The 27,983-nt window shown below is 36.7% G+C and overlaps 1 long non-coding RNA gene across 50 annotated transcripts in view; it reads right to left on the bottom strand.

Annotated features, from left to right (window-relative positions):
• The window catches only part of LOC119703709, a 496,218-nt gene that overhangs the window by 351,244 nt on the left and 116,991 nt on the right, over window positions 1–27,983 (bottom strand). For 44 of the 50 annotated variants that reach the window (XR_005257713.1, XR_005257735.1, XR_005257725.1 and 41 more), the window contains one exon: window positions 10,730–10,825. The exons of 4 other annotated variants lie outside the window; for them this stretch is intronic. This is a non-coding gene — a long non-coding RNA (uncharacterized LOC119703709). Of the gene's footprint in view, window positions 1–10,729; window positions 10,826–11,752; window positions 11,804–27,983 lie in introns of all 50 variants that reach the window. 2 more of the 50 variants (XR_005257717.1, XR_005257710.1) reach the window with 1 other exon arrangement.

Here is a 27,983-nt window from a genome sequence, read left to right on the forward strand (position 1 = left end):
GGGATATGTTTTTATAGAATTATGAAAATTAAAATTGCATGTTGGAGAGAAAGAAAATGTAATTGTTTCTCTTACTAGCTATTTAAGCTATTCATAGTTTGGATTTGTTATTCACAAGTACATATTCAGTAAAATGGAATAAACTACTCATAGCAACTCATAGACAAGATACACATGAGCAATGGCAAACATGTATAATATTATTGGATTTTCAAGTGTCAATATGTAGAGTTTATGTCTGGAACTATGCTTCCATAATTTTAGCATGACCATATACAAAGTCTCTCCTTTTCACTATTGCTCTGCATAGGACTTTTCACTGCTATTGGGTTATGTTGGAAATAACCTTTCCTCTGCTTTTATCTTTGAATGAAAATTTCACATCCTACTTCTTGCAAGACTGTCAACAGATTTATGTATCATAACGTAGATGAGGCTGTCTCATTGTTTCCTTGCTTCAAATGTAAGACCAGACATCATATTTTTTTGTGAGAGTCCATTTTGATAAAAAAGCAACTTCATCACCGAAGGCAAAAAAGGGAATGGTAACGAATAAGTACACAGGTCTTAGCATGGCTCCCATGCTACCATTCACTGGGAGGGATACCACTTTCTATGCTATCTAGAACTTCCTGGGCCACTCAAGACTATCTAATCTTAAGAAAACAGCAAAAAATTCAAACAATCTGCCATCCAGAGAAGCTGGATCTAAGCTGTCTATATAGCCAAAATTGTTCTTGATCCCTATATGTATTTATCAAAGACCCTACAACAATTTAACCCACTGCTTGACAACCAAATTCCAACAGATGTGAAAAAATATGCTGTAGGAAAAACAGTTCTAATGCCTAGACAATTCCTTTAATATTCTCATCTATCCAGTGTAGAAGTAACAATGCCTTGCAATTTTTCAATACTTTTTGCCCCTACCATTGTTGGTGAATATATCTCTTTGTATACCATTGCTCCTGGAATCCCAGCTTAAAGACAAAAAGAAACCACATGACAGTTAGTGACAAAGTCAGAGGAAGCCTAACCTTGCAATGCCCATTCAGGGTTCACGTAGTTTTTAATGCACAACCACAGTGAGCTGCTGTGGAAAGCCAGCTACGCTGTTCCAATCCATCCTGCACTGACTCAGCAGCACTGAGTCCAGCAGTATTACTGGTGGTTTACATGCATGCGAATGAGGGCAGAATTAAATATGATATATGTAAAGAGATGTTCTTCAAAGCTTAAAAAGAGATGAGAGGAAGGAAGGGGAAGAATATGCAGACATTGAATTAGTTATCCTGCCTAATATACTACAATCAAGGTCACATGTAAATGCTTATGTATATAAATACATAATACTGTCCATACAATATCGTGCTAATTTGTTTCAGACAGCGACAGAGACCTCTGTGCAGCAACAAATATTTTTTAGCTTTAGAAAACTTTAATACATAAGTGTCTACCTAGACACTTTAGCCATGAGCACATCCAAGTATTACAGTGCAGCACCTCTCATTTCCACTTGAAGGTGAAAGGCTGACTTTACAAAAAAAGTTTCTCTTTTTTCAGTCCTATGCAACACCACCTGTCTCATCAGCAGGACCACTCAAAAGGGATGGGCCTCAAGGCACCTCAGTCCCAAGATTCTCCATGCCTCATTCTTCATCCACGCTGCTAGTAATGTACCATCACTGGCACAGTTACACCTGAACACTCTGGTGCTGCCAAACACCTGGCTTTATTTTCCACTGTCCAAATGAAAAATAAGCATAATCTGCTATTTGAGGATACAGCAAATGAGGGAGTTCATGACAAATTGTGTTGGTTTATGCAGAATAGTGATAATAAGATACAAATGAGAATTTTTTGCTTAATGAATAATACTAATCACGTTTCAACAAATGCTGTGCCCTTCTAATTAGAGAGAATGCATAAAATCAGCTTAATTTATTTGTGACTAGTTATACATAGTTTAAATATTTACTAGAGATTTACTCTAACGTTTGAAATTATTTTAAACATCTCTTGCAGTAAAAGCAGACATAGTAATGTAAAAAGTTAAAATTCTAACTTCTGACCTCTTTTTTGTTTTGTAGCGTGTGATGTATGCCCTCAGTTCTCAAGATGCCAGAGAAAGGATATTATTGATTTACATGTTAATTCTCCAACTGTTACTAATTTTCTTGATTCCTGCTTCCAAAGTTGCACTTCCAACATTCATCACTGTAGTACACTAGAGGGGCTGAGCATCTTTTTCAATAAATTACAGGAACTATGACTAATTATAGTGATATTAACTATGCAAAGTAATGTGTAACTTAAAATGGATATGTTTATCATTTCAAATTATGCTTTTGACTCTTGATGGCCTAATACATGGATGCTTTTCCTTTTTTTATACAGATTATGAACTCAGCTATTTTTTTTTTAAAAAATCAGTTTCACAGACATAGGCATACCTTGTGAATTTGATGAATGGAAACAAATCATTTACATCTCATGTAATGCCTAGTGGGTAGAGGACAAGATTAATACCAAGGGCAAGTAAGGCCAAATCCTGATTGTTATAGCAAAGCACTGAGGATTCAGCTTGAACACTGCCATCAGAAGGTATCTGCCTATGGGATTTGTACCCTATTCTTTATGTTTTCCAATTGCTAGGAAGCTAATAGTGCAAGTCACTTGGCTGATAATACTAGCAGCATCAAGCAGTCACAGCAAAAGCAAGCGCAACTGACTTTGAACAGTTAGGAAAGTATATTACAAAGGTTTAAAATGCAGAAGCTTTAAAACAATGGCAGTGTAGTTGTGCACGTGTAAGAACTCTGCATAGCAGCAGAACTTTCTAGCAGCACCACACTGTTGTAGTTCTCCTTCCAATGTGGAAGAAACACAGCCTCTGTCTTCTCAGTCATTTTCACATTACCTAATATTTCATGGTACAGATACACAGCTCTTAGGAAGCAAGCTAAATTAAGGAATATGGTATGTTGCAGAAACATTGTCAGAGAAACTAAAGCAGTACAGACAGCACCAATTTCTTGACAGAATCTACAGAAATTGACCACCAGAGACCAAAGATTTGGGACAGATCCTTCCATATAGTTAGACTATTGTTTTCCACTATGTCAGAGTAGTCTAAGGGGTATTCTTAAAAAAATAAAAAATACCCATGCAGACAGCTCCATGGATTTACCAGAGGAACATCTGGACTATGGACCTCTGCCATTACTTCCCTGCTTAGCCAACACATCCACTTGTTTTGGGATGGGTGCTCTTGTGCTTGCATGATACTGTCATTAAAATGTGTCACCTTTCCTGGGCATGTTTCCACTTCAGAGTTGCATCCTATGGGATCTGACCACTAGTTTTCTTATTCAAAGTTGACTCTTCTGAGGTCCAGAGACTTCACTCTAGCACTGTCCTTCCTTATTTCCCTCAGTCTATTAAACTCCACTATATCATGGTCACTACAGGCATGGCTATCATTGATTACCATCATCAGCCAAACCTTTACTCTTAGTCGGTAGAAGCAGATGCAGCTGTGAATCACTGCAGCTGACCCTTCCAATATCTGAATCAAGAAGTCAACCCTTCCACCCCCCAGAAATCTTTTTGTCTCACATCATCTTCCCTTCCATCAGATGTCAGTTCTTCTAGGGGTAAAGGAAGTGTAAACTGACGTTGTCTTAGTTAAAATACCTTCCAAAATTATACAAAATTAGGGGTATTTCAATTATGCAGTTTTATAACTCTGAAGTGGACCCTTCGCGTATATTTATAATGGTATTTTATGGTGGCTTAAGGACCTGAAGTGCTAATCTTTGTCCCACTGGACAACAGGCAATAAGTTTTCTTATGATTCAATGAAACATAATTTAAAAGCTTCAGTACTATTGCACAGCAGAGTAAATCACTCTAGTACATCATTCAAAGAGCAACACAAAACACATGAAGTACTACCAAAGAGCCCTGCTTCCTCCTTCACATAGCCAGAATGTCACCAGAAGGGACAGAACTGTCACTGAGGCTCCTCTTGCTTCTGAGGACTTTGCTAGACCCAGGGGCATTGGTGATGTCTGTACCGCTTACAGAGTCTACTCCCAATTTGCCATCCCTCATCTTCCACTATTCTCCAGCTTATCAGATAGACTTACATACTAAGGCCAAGTCTTAAAACTATCTTCTAGGGTGTTTACAGAACCACTGCCTGCACAACCCACACACCTCAGCTGGTCCCTAAATGCTAGCCCATGTCTAAAAGAATGGAAAGAGAATTTGCAAAACAGTCTTGAAAGAGTTTGAATGTACTAATGTGCTCTCTTCATACTCCAAATACATCACAGAGTAGAATCAGAAACTTGTGTTGGAAATCACAGAAGGTCACCTCATACAACCCCTGCTCAAAGCAAAAGTCAAAAAGACAAGGCTCAGTCAAGATAAAAATATCCACAAGGAAGCAGGGTAACTTGTTCCAATATGTGATCACTATCATGGGGGAAAAAAATTAAATCCCTATATGTAATGAAAATGTTTGTATCCTAACTTTTAGCTGCTGTCTCCCTGTAGACAGCAATAAGATACCTACATAGCCTTCTCCACTTAGAGATGAGCAAATCCAACTCTCACCTGTCCTTGTATGAAAGGAGCTCTAGAAGGCTTAATATGTAGTGGTTCTGATTACTAAACAAAACTTAATTCAAAGAAGCCTTGGTGGAAGACAATTTCTGAGATTATTTAAAATCAGAAGTGAAAATCACTTACTAGCATCATCTACAACTCCAAAGCACAGCTCACAGCTGTCCCAGTTATGTTCTTATCAATCTCCTCTGGATAAGTATTCTCAAATCCTCTACCTCATCTAATGTTTTCTAATTCTCCTCTCAAGAAAATTTACTCTCAGGAAGTCATGGAGAGTTCACAATCTAATTAAACAAAAATGCTGTATGATAAAATTTACCATATATCCATCAACCATGCTCTAAGTAGAGCTGAGATTATCAAATTTGAAAATTCCTGATCAAAATCTAGGCTGCTTTAGAAACCCACAAACACTATGTCCAAAGCAAAGAATAATGAGGCTCTGTCCTTGAAAAGTCTTGCAGACCTCAACACTCTTCATTACCATTATCACTCAGAACAAACCCATAGTTTTAATCAACATGAAAGCAATGAAGAGTTTGTCTACTATTCAGGGCATTTTACATGACTGATATTATGCATGCATTTAGCTTAGGCATTTAATTCTCACTTTTAACTTCTCAGGGAAATGTGACAATTTAAATTTCATATTCACTGGACTACTATCAGGTGTAAAATTCCACACCACTATAAAATGGTCCCTTCTTAAATAGTATCTTTAAGTCGTTTTCCATGCTTTTAATACTACTAAAGTATTAGTAAGTTACTAATTACTAAAAAAAAAATATTAAAAAAATAATTTCAGCCTTGGATATCAGAATCCCATACCACTACCATAATATTAATATATTATGGTTAGATGTGGTCCAGTGAAATGCTTTTGTGCTATAACCTCTTTCAGTAGGTCTTCATTTCAATTGTATTAGATTTAGATGTAAAGTTAAAAGAACTTAGACAATTATATTTAGATTTGTTCTGGTCTACTCTGTGAGTCACAGAATTCTAAATATTATACTACTAACATTTTTGCCCCAGATATTCCATTTTGTTGGTCAAGCAAAGATACAGCAAGACTGCCTACCTATATACTCAACAACCAGCTGGAAATCTACAGCCTGCCCTCCTTTTCAATACATATCACTTTAGAGACAGAAGATTAACAAATGAATTTTCCTTGCAGGGTGGAAGAAAGAAAAAACACTGCCACCATTCATTTTATTCTGTGTGGAGAAGCAAAATTCTTATATTAGAGTAAGAACAGACATGGATGAGGAGGCACAGTATGACAGACTGCAGACAGGATCCTTTAAGGTCACAAATCTCAGGTGTGGAATTGGCCACGTAGAATGACCATCTTCCCTTGCATTCACCACTACTACCCACAACTGCTAAGATCATTCCTAGTTTTTCTACGCTCCTCCAATCACTGTACAGCCAAGAATGAACAAAACTTCAGGACTGGGGGACAGGGGAAATGGGTCTTAGGAGTCCTGCTTCTTCTTCTCTTCATTGTAAACTCCTGTAGATTGCCCATCCAACAGAACTGATTAATCCCCCAAAAGCACTGAATAATTTCAAGGGTATTGATGCACAACCCTTTCCAGTGCTTTTATTTTAAGCCTCAAAGATACTCAAATTGGTATTTAAAGAGTACTTCCCAGAGAATTTATAACATCCAAATCTCCCACATTGAGAACAATAAGGTTTCATGAAAGGAATGAAGAAATATAGCCATTTAAATTGTTCAACACCATTAAAATACTCCTAACTAGCTACTCCTAGATGAAAAATACTACAGTTTCACAGACAAAATATTAGTTTCTCCTTAGAAAGACTTTAAATAAGGCCTAAGTGGGATATCAATGACTGAAATATGCTCATGTTTCCTTAGCTTCTCCAGAGAGCATTTCCTCTAACTCTAAATAAGAGTAGTCTAATGGCTTTGACTAAACTGCATTTTGAACCTCAAGAAATCAGGGTCTCTTCTCTGACATCTTCTTTTGATCTGATATTAAGAGATGCTCAATTACCTATAAATTCTTTCATTAGCCACTATAGACCAGATTTTCAGAGGTACTGCATACCTGAACTCTAGCTTCAGAGGAGAGCATGAAGGATAACTGCAGCTATGAATAGCCTAGCATCTTCATCAATTATATACTACACTGAGACACACTAAACCATCAGTATCAGGTGTCCTGCTCACATGAAAATTGTCAGGCCTATTTTACAAAAGTTGATGTGCTGAAGTGCAGCTGTGCCTAGTTACCTGAGCAAGATGTCTTTGCTCTAAAGAGGTGGACTCAGAGATCAGGGTTGATGCCAAAAGCTAAGGGGCAAAACTGTGAAGAGAGTGCAGGACTACCAAGCAGTAGTTCTGGAGTTCAAAGCATGGGGAGGGATTAGTTCCATCCTGTGCATGTGAGGAACAGCAGCAGCAGTGTGCTAAGGAGATAAAGACAAGGATACAACTATTTCCAGGGCACAGCACAACAGTTTCTGGAGTAAACATTCTTTGAAAGTTCATGTAAGTTCCTATGAAATTCCTTTCACAAGAAAACACTTTAGATATTTCATTAAATACACTGGTCACATCTAATATTACCCTGACTCTGACTAAAATTTTGCTGAAATTCAACTTTCTGTAATACTTAAATATACATGGACCCTCTTCATTTCAATAAAGTTATCCAATTTTTGCCTCCTTAAACCTCTTTCTACAGTAGAATTTACATAAGAACAACAAACTCGTCAAGACTATCCTCTGTATGTAAAAGCAGATTTCTGGGAAAGCACAGGCTGAAGGCTACTGGTAAAATTGCCATTCCCTCAGGCCCAGGCTCTGTAGACAATAAATCAGTTAGTTAACATGTAAGCCAACCCACAGGCAGTTCCAGGCTGCCACAAGCAGACTGTTCCTAGTACTTCCACAGGTTTAAAGTTTGTCCATGGTTCCCTGCATGTCACGGTGTGGTTGCTGAACAAAAGCTCACCTATGGCAAACCTGCTCTGCTTGCTTAGTGAGTTGCTGCTCACTTTTTAAAACTTATGTTTCCCGTTTGTCCCAGCAGCATCCTTCAAATCACAGTTCTTCTTAACACTAACAATGCTGATATAAAGCTGTTCCCTAATGGTTGGCATCAGGTCCTGCCCTGTTATCTGAATTTCTCCTGCTATACCTGAAAAGTACCTTCTTAATAGATGTTAAAGATCTGAGTGGCCAGAGCTGCTTCTGCTCAGATAAGCTGGCATAACATCCCAGAATTCTATTACACATCATTTACAACTTCAGTTTAACATATATCAATATCTGTATAATCATGTATAAATGGTAACTCAGTGTTATGAGAGGTATCAATATGCATTCACAGCAAGGATTCCAGGATACTCCAGTCCTGTTGCTTACTGCTGCTGATCCCACTTAGCATGCTAATTCCAACTCCTACTAAACCAGCAGGAAGACAAGACCCTAACTTGTTACAATTCATTTCTATATTGCTGAGGCCATTTCAGCTCACTGAGATCTTCATTCAGAGAAGTTTTCATTACTCTTTGGTTAATGTGGCAGTTAATGTCCTTGAGCTCCATGTTCCTGTGTCCATTTAAAAATGTGGGAAAAAAATGGGTTGCCCCTATTTAGGATACAATCTCATAGTCAATCATTTGAAAAATCTTAATTTGCAATTGCTGGAGTGGATAGTGAAACTATTTCCTGAATGATGCTGCTTGCCTTTCAGACTCCTCTCGGTATTAGAAAGGCTATGTTAACTCTGGATCAGTGTTCTTTAATAAAACAGCACAGCAATAAACACCAAAAATAAGAGTTTCATGCTTAAGGTACTATACATTAGGAAAATGTAATGTTCTATCGATGTTTCTTGCTGTTTTATAGTTACCTGATATATGTTGGACTTTCAATCCTTTCTATGCCCTGAGCATTCATTACATTTACACATTTTACAGTTCTCTAGTAATTTTGCAATACATTCTCCTGAATCAGCTGATGACATTTAATGGAATGTTTAAGACACAATATAAAACCATAAATGCTTTTGCTTATTCTGGGGAAAAAAACTGTGCACGTAAATTGGTTTTCATATTAAAAACTATGTTGGTGTACCCAGCATTTTTGCTTCTGCTATACATATTAAAATATAACTAAATGCCTCTTATGCAATACTGCAGCATAAGTACAAATAACAAGCATTTGTACTTTACAAGCAAGCTATATGATTAAGGGGCTATTAATGAAGTGAAACAAAACCTCAGTGCTAGAATGTAATAGTCCATGAAATTCTTATGGGGAGAAAGAGAATCTGCAGTGAATAAATATTAACCTAAATGCAAGAGAAAACATAAAGCAAACAAAAAAAGAAAGCATTTTTAAAGCCAAAATTTTGGTAAAAACTGCTGACTACTTAAGGAAGGTCTATTTGCATACCACAGGGCTCCATCTGCTGTGGAAAATATAGGCTGCAAGAATGATTTAATATTTAATAGAAGTAGTGGCCGTTGTTAATTATAATTTGCACATTTACAAATCAGCACTGATAGCAATACAAATTATGAAATATAAGGGTGTTATGCCGGATACTGGGGAAAATAAGATGACAGACAAAGTTAATGGAGTATCCCTAACAACAGCTCTGTCAGAACACATCAGAGAACTAATCCAGTTACTAAGAGCCTGCAATGGAAAATCTATTTAAAATATTAAAATGCTGTTTGGTAAAAGCTTTTTCCTAGTGCATTTTACTTAAACAGTTGCTTATTGCTCATGGGTCATTAGCTGTACACCCAGATGCATTCTGCAAACTGCTGTTCGAAAGAACAGTAGAAATTAAATAAGAAATAGATTTCTGCAGCATTTTTCCTGAAATCTAGAATTATCTAACTGCAGATTACAGACAGAAAAGTAACATCAGCTGCTTCCAAGATAGGTGCTCTTACTGTTACTGTAACTAGACATTTCCTTTTATTAAAAAAATTTAAAAGCAACATGATATAAAGAACTTGACTCATTTGAAAAATTTTCCATCCCTAGAACTCACTCCAAGAGCATTAAGAGACCAATATGCAGAGAAAGTAATGCCAATACTGAAAACTTAGTTCTAGTTTAAGACTTAACATTACTTCAATTTCAAAACTGAAACTATAAAAAGACTCTTATTTAGTAAAACCACAGAAATTAACATTGATTGTCTTCATTAATCTCACTTTTCTCATCATCACGTAATATGGATTGCAGATAGAAACCATTAATGCTTTAATAGCAGCTCTGCTTGCCGAGTCATTCATGCTGCTACTGATTTCTGTGTTTTCACATCAGGTAGGTGGTCTGTAATATAAACCATGAGGCAACCCCAACCCCATTTAAATCAACAAGTAGCTTAGTGTTTATGTCACCTACTAGATACAAGGTAAAAGTATGCACAAGGCAAGAGCCTGTAATATTCCCAGTATACAGTTCATTGTAATGCACAAGCTAATTGTGCTCCTTTGGTACAGACAAATCATATTCAGTTTGCAGAAAGAGGTACAATAGCTGTCTCCTTAAAGTCCAACAGATTAGCGAGTACATATTAATCTGAAACTCTGGCCATGAGTCACCCTAGGCTGATCTAGCAGTGTTTAGCTTACAAATTCTGCTGGAAAAAGTCAAGAGTACCACATTTAGCTGCAGCTTCTTTTGTCCATGTATTACATTTCTTTTTATTTCACGTCCACAAAAGGAAGGTTGTGGAATTAGGCAATTAGATATGCTGATGGAAATGGTCTGGGGAAGCCAAAACTCCTGTTTCAGGGGCACAATACACCAGTTACGACAGAATCATGAACCTACACTATCTTTCTTTTCCTTCTGTTGTTAGTGAACATTGTTTTTTCTCTGATCAGAAGAGTTGCATTTTGTCTTCACCTGGTTACTCATACCACTAGCTGGATAATTAAATGCAGTTAACACTTGTTTTGCTGGAGTACAATTTAAGACACGCTTAGATGCATTAATTTGAATTATACAGTGTCAGTTTCCCTTCAAAAAATGTTATTCCTGAGCAACATTTGAAAGGCAGTATTTCAATGCTAAAAACCATACCTTCTGGTGCAGAATCAGTATCTGCCCATTTTCACCTCCTCAATTCCTCCCCTTAGTAATGGTTTCAATAATGAAATTATTCTCACACATCTATGCCTGCAAAGAGAAAAACTAGGCTTTGTTATTTTTGACTCTGAATCTGTATTTATTGTGCAATCAGAAAGGTGATTTTAATGTTATCAAAATTAATGCCTAAAAATTGCATAAGGTACTCATGTTTGAATTTTTTACCAAACTATTTCTTAGTGCTTTTGGGACTCAATAAGAATCACGAGATCTTTTACAAGATGTGTGATGATGGGGGACATTATTCAGAATTTTAGGCAGCTTGTTCTACGGCAAGATGCCAAGACCTCATTTGACCGCTGATGTCCTAGTCTATAGTAGTTGAGGGCAATCTCTGCTTTTTGTTAGGCAATAATTCCACTTCACAAAGAAAAGTTGTCAAGACAAAATAGTGATTGCTGCAAGTTCCTCTCTTTTTCAAAACACAAAAATCTCTGATTAGCCAAAGAACTAAGAAATGATAAAATAAAGATAAAATGGTTCAAGCAGAGAATGCAATTCTGGTTTTATGAAAACCAGACCAAAATAACATCACTTCCAGATATTTTTACATTCTTTTTGTGTCATGCCAGCAATGTAAAGACTATCTCAATACATAGCTGAAAATGCCCTTGTCCCCAGAATAGTAGGGATCCTCAGATCCCTACTATACCTAGATCACCTAATGTCAGTGCATGAGTACTATGCAGAACAGGACAAAGAAGAAGCACAGCAAGAATATGAAATATCTCTTGGGCATGGTTAGTAGAGCAATTCTTCAGCAGCTGTTACTCAATTTAGTGCTATCTCTATTTATACTAGAGATTGTTTTTTCCTTCAGCAATCTCTAGGTTCAAGACATCAGAAAAGCACAGAAAGATCATCCATTGTTGTTTTTTTATTGTGTGAAGTGTTAATCTGGTAAGCAAATGAAATTCCATCCTAAATCATAAAAAAACCTATAAATGGTTTACTAACCCATCATTATTCCATGTATGCTGAGGACCAAACAAAACAGTGTACAATATTCTGTAGGGGTGGAGAAACAAGAAAATTAAACTTAACAAGTACTAGCACAGCCTGTGTTGTTGCTCATCCTGGCCCGATGAGTCTATGTCATTTTAACATGTACATGCTCATTTATTATGCCACGGGTCAGATCAAACAGCCATCCAAATTGCAATTTTCAGAGCTGAAATAACATATAACTCCCATTTATTCTTCAGAAATCTCTTGTAGCAATAATTTTCACTCTGGGTCAAATATACACTTAGCAAAACACATCTAACAAATTTATGGGTTTTCCTCTGAAGTCAGCAAAGCATTTTCACACAATAGTCCATAATGAGTATAAAGAACCTACTCTATTTACTAGGCATTGTAATTTCTTGCTCAGAAAACACAAAAAAAATAGAAACACACATAGTAAATTTCCTCCCCTACTTGGTCTCTTGATAGCAGCACAAAAGGAATAAATGATTGCATGCATGGCAAAGATGTCCCCTTTTGCATAATTACTGCCCAGGATAATGAAATGTTCTGTGACACAGACACCACTGTTTCCTAGTCCCGTAGGTCACTTTTTCCTGAAAGGTACCTAAAGCTCTAGCTTCTCCTAGGTACCTAAAGCTCTAGTCCCATCAAGTACATTATATTGTAGAGAGCAAATAAAGTAGACAGAATGGTCCTTTCTGAAGATTGACAGTTTTCTGCAGAATGACAGGCTCTCAGCTCCATGGAAATTCACAGCAATCTGGCATCCCACACACATCATAATTCATAAAGTCCTTGCTACTAACTATATTTGGGATCCCAGAAAATCCTGGAAAGCCTCAGAACTAGGGAGAACAAAAAGTGGACAATAATATGTTAGAAAAAAAAGTTGGGCTTAAACAGTGGCAGAAATGGACTTGGATATTGGATTTGAATGCTTTCTGCAGGCCACAGAGCACTTTGGAGGAGTCTAAGTTAGGCTGAGATTTAGCTGGTAGTCACTCCAGATTAGATATGAATGGTGTTCTAAGGGTAAAAAAACTCATAAAACCCTCTCAGTACTAGACCATCTGGACCTGTGATAACTGTATTTTAATGGTCTCTTGAGTAGAAAATATTTTCTCTTGATTTCTTGCTTTGAAGTTTCCCAATACAATGTTTTTGATCTTTGCAACAGAACCCAATGTGAAATTTTTAGTTACGGTTCAATATACTTTAAGATACTAAGGAAAAATAAAGTTACATTAATTACATTCACAGAATGTATTAAACTTGCAGTGTGTGAAGGAAAGACTGATCTGGGCTCTTTAGTTCACTGCAGCATACCAAGGAGAGAGACACAAGGGACAGAAGAGAATCTTCCATTCAGGAAGTAGCAAGTTAAACCCAGAGCTTTTAGTTTGTTCCACATTACACATGACCACAAACTCAGTATAAAGCCATTCCCCCTTGTCCTATCACTACATACCCTTGTAAAAAGTCCCTCTCCAGCTCTCTTGTAGGCCTTCTTTAGGTACTGGAAGGGACTGTGAGGTGCCCCCAGAGCCTTCTCTTCTTCAGCAAAAAACCCCAACTCTCTCAGCCCATCTCATACAGAAGGTGCTCGAGGCATCTTCTTGATTTGGAGAAGTTCTGTTCTAATTTGCAAAATGTATATAGACAAAAGTACCTGACAGATAATGTCTAAACTAGGCACAGGTGCACGTGGCAGTGGAAAATACCGCGAAAAGGAACATATCCAAATTAAAAAAGTCAGAAAACCCAGCATCATAAAATAAAAGTATGGCTGCTGAAAGTGTCTTTTTATTATTGTCAGTGAGTGTCTTCTACATCCTTATTGATTCTTCCACCTGTCATACTGCTGCCATATAACTCTAGCCATGACATTCATCCATGTTGTTTACTCGTGGCATCTTTCACTTCCTAATGGGTCTTTTCTCTTTATTGAGATCCAACATAAAAGCATCCTTTCAAGTTTGTTTCTATAGAGGAAACCTATTTCCCCAAACTGAATCAATTAAACGTCTAATATAGGTGTCTAGATTAGTGCTTTAGGTTTTTTATCTAGTCATACATACAGAGCATGCAGAGGCAAAAAAGAGCTCTGAGTAATCCCCTTGAAGTTTCACTAAAATGTTACTATGCCCCTAAGTCTGTCACTTACACCACACACCTAGAGCTAGACCTCTAAACAGAGTTTGAAGGGATGGAGTGAGATTTTCAACAGCATTGACCTAACTTTACTGCAATTTAAGTCATAGGAATTTTACCATTAACTTAAATGTGACCATTTAAGGCAATGCTAAGTGCTTCTGAAAATCCAATCTGTAATCTTCTTTAAATTTATGGCTAGGCAAACTGGACCAAAAAAGAACAGCTTTACAATCATTACTTATTTTTAAATCTACACATCAGCCACATGTGAACATGATATAGTCTGTGCACATGTAAGAATAAATGCATGCATACATATAAATGAACTGAATTTTTTTGTTGACAGATTATTTGCCAAGTTAAAGCCAAATGTGATTTGAAATTACCATGATATTACACTGAATAAAGAGGATTTATAAGGGAAATACTTAAAGAACCTCTGTAATAGTGATCCTGCCAGGCACTCCTATAACAACATATATTTCATTCTTTTCAGTTAGTGCTGTTTTTCTTTCTCTGAATGTTCGAGAACAGTAAGTGAAATGTTAATTTTTTAAAGTCAGAACCATCTAGCTAAACCATCCAAATCGTTTTTGTATACAGAGATTTTATTTGTAATCTTTCTCTGCAAGCTGCTTTGTTAAATCCTAATGACAATTTTTATGCATAATGCATAAAATAAACTTTACCAATGTTTAACACACTTTTATAAACATGTAAAACCCCTTCATAAGTGAGATGACACACTGCAGGGCATGCAGTTGCAGTACACTGGGAAACCACACTTCCTAGATGATTGAAGGCATCTGCTCCATGCCATTAATTTCTCAACATCCAACACATGTAGTTATCTTAGAACAGCGGTGCATCATATTCTGTACTTTTTTATTAATAGAGAAGTACATTTTACTGCATGTATAATAAGGGTGCTGTGCACATCTACAGTCCTTTTCCTTTTATTCTAAGGAACATCTGTATTTTCTCAAGGAATAGGGAGAGAGGAAGACAGCGAGATAGCTTTTTACCTTATCAAAACACTTTATTTTAGCAAAAAGTATCTATAAAAATATATGCTAACAAGGAGTCACTCAAAAATGGATGGTATAAATCTTCCTTATGCAAGAGGCAAATAAATCAGAATAATAACAATGTATCACTAGCCTATGTCACTGAAATGATTTGTTTTACTCCTTTAATCTTTACCATATCTAAACTGACTATAATAAATGAATAATTACTCTGAATGCAGTGGAGTTAATTGAAAATCTGCTTGAAGTATAAAACCAAGAAATCATAACAACAAATACAAGGTTTAGCCAGTGTTTAGGAACTTGTCTTTGTCAATAATTTTTAAGGTTCAGTGTAAATGATACTGTTTACCATCGTACATCATCTAACATTACTTCAGAAAGTCATGAATTATTTCAGACTTCCATGAATATTAACAGTCTTTAGAGTCATGGTATTTCATCAGCATACACCCAAGTATTAAAGTCTTATGGGGTTTGACTCTTTAAAATGAAACCAATTTAATTTGAGTTTGTTTTATTCTCAAAACCTGATTTCTAAGTCCAGAGAGGTGTATACTTTCATGCATGTGAAGCTCAGGCTTTCTTCAAATGTCAAAAGTATGCCACCTAACACAGGGACAGGCTGATTGTCAAAGCACACATCTGGACATGCCCCTCCTATTGTGTGTCCAAAACAATTGGAATCCTGAGAGGAGCATACACTAGCAAGGGGAAGACAAAATTTGGTGGTTGTTTCCTGCTTAAAAACACAACAAAACCAGACCTTCCTTGGAAACTGTACAGTTTTGGACACTAATCAAGTGGCCAAAACAAAAAGTAAAGAAATATTGTTTGGATGAAAGTCACTGCTAAAAGATAAACCAATCATTCTACTGACCAACAAAAACTACCACTTTCATCATCTTCTAAAAACTGTATGTCCAGAATTTGCAATGAAGCTGACCAGCATGTATTCCTCTTTCTTGAAAACAAGCACTTGGGAATAAAGGCTTACAAGAGAGCAAGTGCACTCACACAATTCTGTCTCCATTGAACCTGACCTGCAGATTGCTTGTTTCACCCCTACAACTGTTGTCATAAATTTGACTAGGGCTGAGATTAAAAAGAAACATGATGCATAAAGTAGCTTCAACACAGAATACATGAGAAGAAGAAAAGCTGGCTCTCTTCCCATACACACTCTTGCGCTGTATCACTTTATTCATAATGCAAATCAGAAGCACCAGATTTGAAATTAGGTTACCACAGCAGAGGGCAATACGGCTCTCACATATGTCCTTGGCAAACTGCAGCACATATACAATTACTGCACAACAAAGTCACTGTGTTGGCTGCAAAACAGGTTCTCTATAATCAATAACTTCACTCATGTAAAAGAAGGATCATATTTCAAGTGTTGCTGTTATATACCACCGTTGTCTCATACATACATAGTACTGCAAGTTTGGGGTTTGTTTTGGTTTTTTTACTGTATAGGTTAAAATAAGCTTGTGCAAATGTTATAGCAAATATTCCATTAAATAACTCTGAGACAAAATAACAAGCTAGAAGACAACAAGCAGTGCCAAAAGTTCTTGCTGACAGTCATCCCAGGCAAATGCTGATCTTTGCTCTGTGAAGGCTTTCCTTTCGACAGGTCATACTTTCATCATCTCTCTCATGGTAGCCTTTCAGTTTTGAAGCACAATGATCCGAGGTTTTGAGTATGTTTGCACACAGGAAATACCTATTATTGTGTGACAGATTTCTGACAAATACGCCTAAAACTTATTTGGAAAATACACATTTTACAAAAGGTTGAATAGTCAGAATGTGCCTCCTGGAAAAGGGACCAGCACAGTGTGTGTAAATTCAGCCTAAGCAAAGCAAACCTAACTAAAACTGGCAAGCGACAAATACTGTCAATTCTATCTCTGTACATGAAGGGAGAAGGGGGATGCCTGAGGCAGCAAGGTTACCTTATTCCATTAGCCAGAAAATATTTTTTCTCTCACTAAAATCCAGAAGTTGGGTGCAGTCCTCTGACCTAACTTGCATCCAGATGACCCAGCAAGGGAGATACATACTCTGCCAAATACTTGCTGATGGCAAAATCAGGAACAAATCCAAGACTCTTGGGTTCAAACCCAGGTTTGTGGAGGAAGTTCTAGCCTCTCACAGTAGAAGACTATTGTTCTTTTGCCTCAAAACACATTCTATTCCCTGTTGCTCTGACATATTCATGCTACTCCTGCACTCTCTTTCATAATATCCATCCTCTTCAGTACAAATCTCATTTCCACTACTACAATAGATTCCTTTTTTCCTCCTCACCTCCATTTCTCATGCTTTCCAGTAATGAGTTCAGAATACTTTTCTGCTTTTCTCCATGTTCTGTTAGATTGCCCCAGCAGAAACTTCCCATGCCCAGCATCACAGTTATACCTGTAGCTATGGGGACAATCCTATTCAGCATCCCTAAAGGCCTGTACCATGTCGTGCTCTGTGCAAATTATATATTTAAGGAATGTAAATAGCAAAAAATAGAACCATATTTAGGCTAAATTTCCACATTAGCATAACTGAAAAATTCCAACATCCATGGCAGAAAAACAACTTTTCAAGAAGAATATTCTTTGAGCAGACAGAAAAACTGTTTCCTCATAACCTTGTAGTTGAAAATTACTTAAGTGTTAGAGTTTATTCATCAAACATACAGTGTTTGGGACAGATGCCTGACATGGAAAATGCCAGCTAAGATAGGAAAGTTTGGTACAGTTAGAAACTACAAATTCAGCAATAGCAAGAAATTACCATTAACAGTGGCTTATTTCTAAACTCTGCTGGTTGTGACAAGAAACATGATGACAGTCACACATAAATGTGTGACTTCTCAATTGGTGCTCTCAATTGGCAGCAGGGATGCAGTGCTTGTAACTAGAAAAGAATGAAGACCTCGCAATCTAAAGTGGACAGAGAACAAAGATTATGTCTTGTGTGGCACTGGATGGGGAGCCCTGAAGCTTAAAAGGCACAGACTGTGGCAGCGTGAGCTACAGATCTATGCAGGGCTGGCACCAGAGACTAGAAAGTTTTGGGCAGACATGCATGTAGAAAACTCATGCTTGGTCATCCATTAGGAATGGATATTACCAAAGGAAACCTTGTCCTCTGGCTATGGTCCCCTGCAGTCTGTGCTCTAGGCAGGCTGACTCTTATCTGACAACCACCTTCTGCCTGGCTAACATTTGAAAATGGGAGCATTTTTACTTTAGGAGTTGCTTTCTAATATCAGATATTCACTGAAAAATTGCATTGAAAGAATGTCTTTAAAGAAGAGAATTGAAGGATGTTTCTTTAATGTTCAGAGTAAAGGGTAACATAATTAAAACTAGATATTAAAAATACTGGAAAATCTCCTTAAAAGAAACTCCAAACAAACAGAAATATAAGAATTGAAAGTTAAAATCCCTGGCCTGAAATGTACACTTCCTCATCTCTCAGAAGAATAAATGCAGCACTATCAGTGTAAAAGAGGTGTAAGTAGACATAAAATCTATTATTCTGAATTTAGTTTTCTTGACAAAGTGTAGCATGTCATCTTATTCTGAGAATTGCTAACGCCTATTAGAAGTCTGTGGAAATGATCTCTAATAAAAAATCTTCATAAACCAAGGAATTCTCTTGATTAAATTCTTATTGCATGAGCAGACATACAGTAAATGTTCAGCTGATCATAGTTCAGAAAATCATATATGTGGGCCAAGATAGGCCTTTTAGAAATCATGTCTAAAATAAGTAGAGAAGGAAAAGATAATTTCTTCTGAAATAATTTTATTTTTCACAAGAAAGCAGAAACATATCTATCAGAAGAAGGATTATAACAAAGCAGCTAGAACACTGGAACCTCTGTAATGTATTGCACATTTAAATCATGTTTGATACAACACTCTTTATATGGATATCAATTACACTAATGACTCTTACATAATGCTCCTGGGTGCCTAAGGGATGTATATTGTCACGTCCCTTTTGTCATAAAAATAGAGAGTAGCTCTACACACACACTAAAGTAGTTTCTTTCATTTTTATATAATGAATGAGTAACACTGTAAAAAAAATAAATTTTACCCCATATTAGTTTAGCAAACAGAAGAGATTTCACATATGACAGTGCTAAATATACTCTTAAGCTGCTAATAAAGGCAAACCCTGAGGGGAAAAATTCTAATGATGAGCAATGCCAGAAGTTTTTATTTCAGGATCTCAAGTAAAAATGTTTCACTCAGGTATAGTCTTAGAGGCATCATATAAGAAATCAGATTTTCCAATAATTTTTATCTCTAATAAAATCACTCGAATTAATTTGATGATTACAGGACTAAAAAAACGCTTTAAAAGGTGCTGTTAGTTGTGTAACTTGTCTCTGTGCATTTATTGCATACTGAAAACTGAGAGGTTTCATCCATAAATGATCTACACTTTCCCAGTGTTTTCTAGGCAACTGCCTTGAAAACACTACAGAGTCCACAGTGCAGTATAGAGAGCTGGCAGGACAGAGGACTTCTTCTCAGGAAAATAATCAGAGAATCAGATGAAAGGGGAAACCAGTTTCATCACGGATTTATGAATTTTAACACATGGACTTAAGCACTTTCTTTCTCTGAGCTGGTCCTACCATAAATGCCTGCAAAAATAAAATATCTCCCGCCTAGAAGTTTTCCTAATGCTTACACGGGGAACACCAGTGGGCAATGACAAAGGTGCTGTTGGAGTACATAGACAAAGAAGTGTGGCCTCACTAACAATGCTCTACCCAGATTAATCCATCACAATGGGTTTTTCTCATCAGACCTCTGGCTTCTCTGACAATCTAAATAATAGCACAGCAATTAAATTTATCCCAACTTTTTCCTTAAGTTTAGCTGCTTATGAGATTTTTATACATTTTTCTTTATCCCAAGTTCAAAGCCCTGTAATGGATCTCTCAGTGATAATTAAATCCCAATAACAAATACTGTGAGCTGGCAGGAATTTCATGGTGTTTGTACAAAGCGGAGCCCAGTAATAGGGTAGCTCTCCAGAATCATATATTGCTGTGTAATGCTGTGGAATTTGCTGTCCTCCTGCGGCCCCTCTTCATTTGAAGAGTTTTTTAATCATCCATAAAAACGAAAGAAACCTCATAGGAACCTGAATATGGCAAAGCAATTTGTATTCGTGCATGTTTTCTCAATCTTACTTTTGACCTTCTGAGATTATGTATAAAAATACATGTTGGATTGCTTCAGATGATTTTTTTTCATTTGTAATTATTTAACATTGATTTTGATTCAGCTATGAGAAAGCTGATGTGCCTTTCTGCCTTTCCCATTTTGAACAAAAAAAAAGTAAAACTTCAGGATATTTAAATATTAAAAAGTGACAACTGCATATGCATAGCAAGTAACTACCTCTCCAAGATACTTCAGAAAAATTGTGTTTAGTAGAGTACTTGTGATAAATTATGTATTTATTGTAACAGGGTCAGAAGCTGTTACAATTTACTGTGCTTGGTCAAAAATTCACTTTTATAAAAAGTACTTCAGTGTCTCAGTGTACATTTAAATGAGAATTTGGATGCACCAAACACATTGATTTTCATGGGAGACAAGTTAAACATCTGAGGTCAAATTTTGCTGTCTTACATTGGTAGAAAAAAACAAAAGCATAGTCATCCTACCAATTTCCATACATTTTGGTCTTTCCTTACAGACAAAAATATAAAAAACTAATGTGGAAGTTGGGCATGTTTTTGCAAGAACAGGTAATGTGTACATCGTGCTGTTGTGCTAAGGAGCAATGCAGGAGAATGGCTTCTAACAAAGCAAATGGATGAAAGCCAAGTGGCAGTAAATGAAACACTGGGTTTGCATCTTATAGAGCTGAATTTTAAAAGTTGTGATTCATGTGCCTGAGCATATATTATGTGATTAAAAAATCAGTTCTCAGTTTTAATTCTTTAATTTTTATAAACTTGTTACATTTTTAGTACATCCTACTGTCACCAGTAATAGCTTCTGGACTTATTTATGTTAAGATTTTTTGAGGCATCCATAAGAAACTTCAACAATGTCACTGCTATTGCAAACTTTTGAACTGGGAGAAAGAGGAAGTTCTTAACTCACAGAACTTTCCTTTCTGCATCACTGTATATCTTGCTGAGGTTTTGTATAATTATAGACTTCTGGAAAAAGAAAGTGTCCTGTCTCTGCTGAGCAGTCAGCAATTACAGAGTGTCAAAACATTATTTGCAGACCAACACTGTTTGTAATCTATAGCTGAGTCTGTGCCCAGTCAACAAAACTGAAAAACCGTCCTTAATATACTGGGAGCCCCAGTGCCAGCCAGCCTGGATGGAGAAGAGAGAAAGATGCCTTGGATCACTGGGTATCACAGATGATACCCATCTGACCTAGCTCACAGTTCAAGTGAATCATGCCAGGAAAGCAGGCTTTTCCTACTGTGTAGTCATTTAGACCTAACATCACATTTCAAGAACAGAAGTTCAAATTCTCATCAGGGCCCAGGGTAACTGTTAAGAGATCCATATAGCCACAGAAATGTGATTCTCTTTTGTAACTAAGAAGATATTAAAAAGCTGCTATGATTGCTACCCATGGAACACATTGAATGAGAGGAAACCAGGAGAAAAAAATGAGCAGGTGATCATGTAATATGGCTCTGCCATTGTGAATATGCAAATAGAGGCAAGTATAAGTATCACAAGAGACCTAGAGTCCAACATCTCCTAATTTACAAATACTTGCCTGCAGACAGTACTGCAGCATGACCACACTGTTCTCACAGTGCAAAGGTAACATAGTCTGTAAGAGCAGTGAATGCAGTGCAGTGGAGATGCTCAGGAGAGCTTAAATTTACTAACTCCAGTCTTGATAGCTATCTTGCTGTAGCGCTCCGAAAGTGACTGCCTGCTGCAAAGTCTTCATGGCAGGTGGGGTTAACCAGACCACATTAAGGCTCTTGCTGCTATGAAAAGACAGCAACAGTACCTACTTTAAAGTTGCCTTCCATGCATTGATCTCATACTGCTGTCACTGCTCTGTTGAGCAGTCCTTATTACACAAATGTAATCTAGGAATACTCATTTTAATGTTATTCTTTCAAATGGAAATTAATTTACAAAAATTCTTAAACGCACTTAAGTACACAACAAAGCCTCATTTCCTCATCATAAAATTCTCTCACCCATAAATAATAAATAAACGGCTTCTCTATTCTGGAGCATGAACTCCAGAAAAAGTCATCCTCTTCTCTTGCTCTAGGCAATAATTGCTTCAGCTGCACTGTTTTTGCCACTGTGCTAGCCAATGTATGGTGGGTTTTTTGGCTAGTAAAGAGTACAGCTATACCTGAAGTACAACTGGATGTCTGAAAAACACTGACTATGTAAGCCATAAGACACTGAAATACACATAATACAGTGCAGCTTTTTAAACTCAGTTCGAGATGAGTGTGTATACATGCATTTGCCTTGAAGTACCTATTCCAAGAAAGAAGAAACAGCCAGTATAAATCACTAATTTTATAACATACAGGTGGAGATGAAGAACGTCACTGAAGGGAAGAAAAATACAAAATCTTAAAGCAATTCTTAGTAGACTGCTAGAAACTTTCCTTTCCTTTTACTAATTTGCGGGCTAAGAAGTTTTCTGGAGATACACCTCTACCTACTCTCTCCTGGATCAGAGCAAATGAAGTTTGGTTTCTGCAAGGACATTCAGTTGAGGAAAAAATTAAAGCAAGAACTGAGTTTTCATTAGTTAGGATTTTCTTTTTAATTTGAATTTATTGCACAACTGATTTTAGTAAATTGAACCTCATCCCTAGTCTTCTGTTGGTATGAAAAACTGAGAGGGAATCAGCTTTAAACTTTCTTTAAAGTTTCTGTATTGAATGAATTTGGCCACATTTACATGTTTGCTCATGTTTCACATATACCCCAGGTTACTGATAATGCCACAGAAGCAACACTGACTTTACTGCTCTCACATTACACTGAAACTGCAGTAGAACTTGTCTGCTACATGTGTACTTTGGATTCCTTAGTTGTTTGATCACATTGATGAAGGGATATGCAATCAATCTCCTACTAAGACAGTGAGTAGTATTGGCCATAACTCATTACTCCATCAAAGGATTTGGCATTTCAATCGATGGGAAATGATGTGTGATCATTCTAATTTATTATACATCATTTCCCATCAATCGGTGTGCTGAAGCTTTGACATAATAAGTAGTTACAGACACTGTCAATCATTCTTGGTCAAATACCTCTGAATGCTGCCATTTGATGCACCTTCAGCCATTCATCCAAACTGCAAATATTCGTCCAAGACATTCGGCAATCAGACTGCAACTAGAGGTCCATAAAAAGACTCACAAAAGTGCTTAAGAATATCTCAAAAGCTTTAAGAAGATGTGAAACTGCAGAAAAAAAGGCTTATGAGGAAAGTGCACTTTAAAAAAATGCATAAAAATTGAGATACCAAATCTGTAGAGGAACAGTGTCCAGCTCGAAAAAGACTGAAAAACTGCAAGGTTTAGTATTGCACTGGATTTTGGCAGGACCCTCTGCTATGCTGGCCACCCCTTACTGTGAGAAGGAGCTAAATTCTGCTGATTTGTGTCAGCACAATTCCTTTTCTCTGGAATTGTATGGGCATGTAAACCCAGGCCACAATTAATCTTTCCCCTACTGAAACCACTAAAACTCTTTAAATTAGCCCTGAACCTTAAACATTCCTTCCCTATCCAAAATTCCCTTTAAAGGAGAACTTTTTCCAATCCAGCAGTGTAATAACACCTGCAATCATTGTCAATTTACTTATTAAAGTAAAAAAAAAATGCATTCACTGATAATTTTTCATCTGGACTTACTTTGGGAATCCACTGCACCTAAAGGCCCCAGCACCTGTTTTCTACTAGATCAGTATGACATGTAACAATTAGAGGTTTTCCTTTCACAAGAATATATTAACCCACTGAGTTAAAAACAGTGGTTCTCCTTAAGAAATCACTATTCCTTTTTAAACCAAGCCTGAACTTCCTCTTTAAAATTTGCCTGTATTTAATTCAGTCTTTGGATATGGCATACATTGTCAACAAACAAAGATAAAGCATTTGTGAAAGAAAAAAACTAATGAAATGTTATCCCAAAAAAACCCAGAACTTTCAAAGTCACAGAATTAGGCAAAAGATGTGTGACTAATTCCTATTGCATGCCAGCTAACATCTTTAATATAGCAAACCCTCCTGAGATGTATTTCAGATATCAGACAAGAAGATTCAGCAGACCAGCTCTAGCTCCACTGTCCACATTATCCCACTCATGCTCAGACATTCTCCTATGCTTTTCTGGTTCCTCCCTACAAGAGATCTCCTACTGTTCCTCTAATATTCCTGACCATTTTGTCCATCTCTTTCTTCATATATTGTCTCGCCTTCCTGTGTGACAAACATAAAAGCCACTGTATTGAATTCCATATAGCAATACGTCATTATTGGTAAGCTGGTTAGAGATTGTTTTTATAAAACTGCTTCATAAAAGCAATACATTGAATCCTTTCTCTCTGCCCATCCATCCTTCCTGTGCTTTTTATTATATTTGTCAGCCTAAAATAATGCAATACTGGACAGCTTAATGTGGCCCCTAAATTGACCAGTTTGTTTATTCATTCTGTTACTATGAAATATTTTGATTTTCCTTTCAAGTTCTATTCACTCAGCTCCTGTACACTCTTCCAGTCCTCTTACCAGCCTCCAGCCTGATCTTCCCTGACTATGGCAGCTCCCTGAGAAAGGCAACCTACAACAACTATCAGATCTTCAAAACAAAAACCATTAATAAAATAGCATCAAGTTAGTACTTTTTTTAAAAATACACCAGTTTCTTCAAATATATTTTGGTGAATTTGTTGTGATTTTCTGTGAGAAATGTTTCTGAGAGAGGCATCAGACAGACTTTGTCAAGCAAGTTTACACTCAAAAGGAGCAATCAACAGCCCATTCAGTGACTATGTACTCACTAATAATCCTGAACTTGCAAACACCAGTTGGAAATCTCATTTGAAGAGTTCTAGTACCTTCTCTTTCAAAGAGAGAACATAAACGTTAGTATATCTAATCAACATATACAGCATGATATCTGAAATTAGAAATTCAAATAAATGCAACAATCTGCTTGCCAACATCTCCAGACCAAAAATTATTCAGATAAAGTATTTGGTGAATAATTTTGAATAGCAAATTCATTTGAGAAAATCAAAGCAGCTCATAGACAATTCACAAATGAAAAAAAGTTATACATGTTAAATCATTTATTATGAAGTATTTTTCATCTCTCTTCTGTTATTTGCTTTTCCATTCAAGGCAAGGACAGCTTCAGAAATGGGCATATAAAAAAACCCAGTTATGCTTTTCTTACTGGGCATCTTCTAGTAATTCTTGAGTATTTACCTATTTATTGAGGAGGGAAGAAGTCAAATATTGACCCACCCAAGAAGAAAAACGTCCATCCTAGTGAAAAGATTATATACAAAGCTCCAGCCTGATGAGATTGGAAAGGAAAGGCCTACAGGCCTCCCAAATGCAGGTCTCATAATTAACAGACTTTCAGCTATAGCTGCATTGCCAGGTGCAAATTTAATAACAGATTATAAATGATAGATGAAGTGTACTTCCAGCAGCTGTTTGTAATCCCAAGCAAAAATCTTCATTAAGATAGTGTTAATGTTGTAAATGGTTATCTATTAATTTAAAATATTGCAAAATATCAAACATTACTCATTTAGAACACTGCATTGAAAATTAAGCTAGAAACTATGCTGCAAATAAAGTTTTAAAACATGAAGTTTTAAATCAGACAATCCAAAGTCAGAATTAATGTCAAACCTTCTGCAGTCCTCAACAGCCTGTCCTGGGAATCACACAAGCTCCTCAGGAACACTGCTAAGCACTCCCTAAACTACAGCTGTAAGAGCAGGGTGTGGGGCTGCTGGAATTCAAGACTGCCACATTCTGTAGATCCACTGCCATGCAACAAGAATGTCATCTCTGGCGCCTGCTAGAACTCCTGACCTGAGGAAGATTCCAAACTCAGTAAGGCAGAGAGCTAAGTAAAACCAGCTCTGCGGATATACTCAAAAAGACACAGTAAACCATGTACTTTCTTATACTCATCCTTTCAAACAACTTTAAGATAAACCAGTTTTGCAGAGAATAAAAAGAATACACTGAATATGCCTGACAATCACCCATTAATGGTGCAGAAATGGAGAGAGATGTGAACTCTTTTCTGGAGGAGGCTCCCTTCTTGACCCACAGAGTTTGAGAGTTTGTGACACCATCAGTATACAGTGCTCTCCTTTAGGAAATCCCACAAAAGCCTTTCTCACCTAAAGCTTCCATCCTGCTCATAGAGCTCCAGGCTCAAAAATGCCATGAATGGAACATCCCCATTTGCTCCAAAATGTACCTCACTCTGTCAAACAGCCATTGTCTGCTACGTTTTGTGGGAAGGGTTTTTACAATGCTTCAGCAAGAGAAGCAGCACAGGGGAACACCTCCACCACACCCAGACTTGCTGATTAAATAGAAGGACCCAAAAAAACCCCAAACCTCTATGCATCGCTTTTATACGGTGTATTCTGTGCAGTCCTTATAAGACAGAACCCAACATCACAATCCATTAGAAAAATTCACCCAAGAAGTTTTCATGAAAAGCATTACAGAGAAAGCCTTAGGATTAATCTCTACAATTCATGTTTTAATTCACACTTTTAATACATTTCTAAAAGGGAAAAAAAAAAAAAAAAAAAAAAAGAGACCACCAAGCTGCAAGATAAGCACTAGATTTGGAAAAATCCACTAGGTACTATCAGCTAAATAGCCTTACAGATGCTTAGTAATGATTATTACTTAAATGTGCAGACATTCCTAGATAAAGCTACTGTAAATACATTTGTTTCCAAAAGGAGCTGGTTCTTCAAAGGCCCTTCCTTTCCTTCCTTACTTTTTTATATTTAACAATGTTCAGAACAGTTTCAAATGACACCCAAGCCATGACCAAAGATGTGAGCTGCTTTCAACAGCTGTACTATCTCAGTTCCCAACTACAGCAGAACTCCCTACTTCTAAAGAAAGTAACCTCCCTTTCAGTTAACTTTTCCTCCCTTCCTCCAGCTCAAAGGTTTAAATCTCTTTACTTTCCCCCGTGAGCAAGAGGAAGTGAAACTCCATTTGTTCATCTGCATGATGAATACATGGGTAAAATAGATGCAAAAATTAGTGTGTGCTAAGTAAAATGATCAATAAGCCATTATAATAATAATTTAAATAAGAAAACTATACTGTATCCTTGGATCTAAGTCTCTATTTATCAAATGCACTATGTAAGAAAGAGTTCATAGTTAACCTAAATGTTTTCTGTCCTTATATAATTTATGCACACCTTAAAATCATACATTTTCATGTGTACAGAGAAAAAAATTACTGTATAGGAAATTATTTTCCTGAGAGTTTTGTGGCCAAAATAAAACTATTATTTCTTACTTCCCTGGAAAACCATGCACTGCCATTTTGGAAAAGAATGCCAACAGAGTCAATGTCAGGTGCAAGTCAATTTTTCCCTCAAATTAAAGCACTGCCATACACAGTATCTCCAGGGAAAAATATTTATGGGAATTTCATCAGTAAAAATCCAGTACAACTCCAATGATTTGATCAGATGTTTTGTCCCTATATTTAATCTGTATAAAGAACACAACAATTTGGTCCAGATCAGACAAATATATCGGGGAATATAAGAGTAAATCAGTAACAAAATACAGGGAAGCATTGAGATACTCAGATTATACCTTATCGTGTAGATAAAATAATTTTAAATCAAGCAGAATGGTATGCTTAGGTGACCTTTTAATAGGACATACTGTTTATAAGGTTTGCACCCAAGTCAGCTAAATGAGCAACCAGTAAAATGTTTCTGAAGTTTC

The sequence above is a fragment of the Motacilla alba genome, chromosome 8 (genome assembly GCF_015832195.1).
Source record: "Motacilla alba alba isolate MOTALB_02 chromosome 8, Motacilla_alba_V1.0_pri, whole genome shotgun sequence".
Lineage (NCBI taxonomy): Eukaryota > Metazoa > Chordata > Aves > Passeriformes > Motacillidae > Motacilla > Motacilla alba.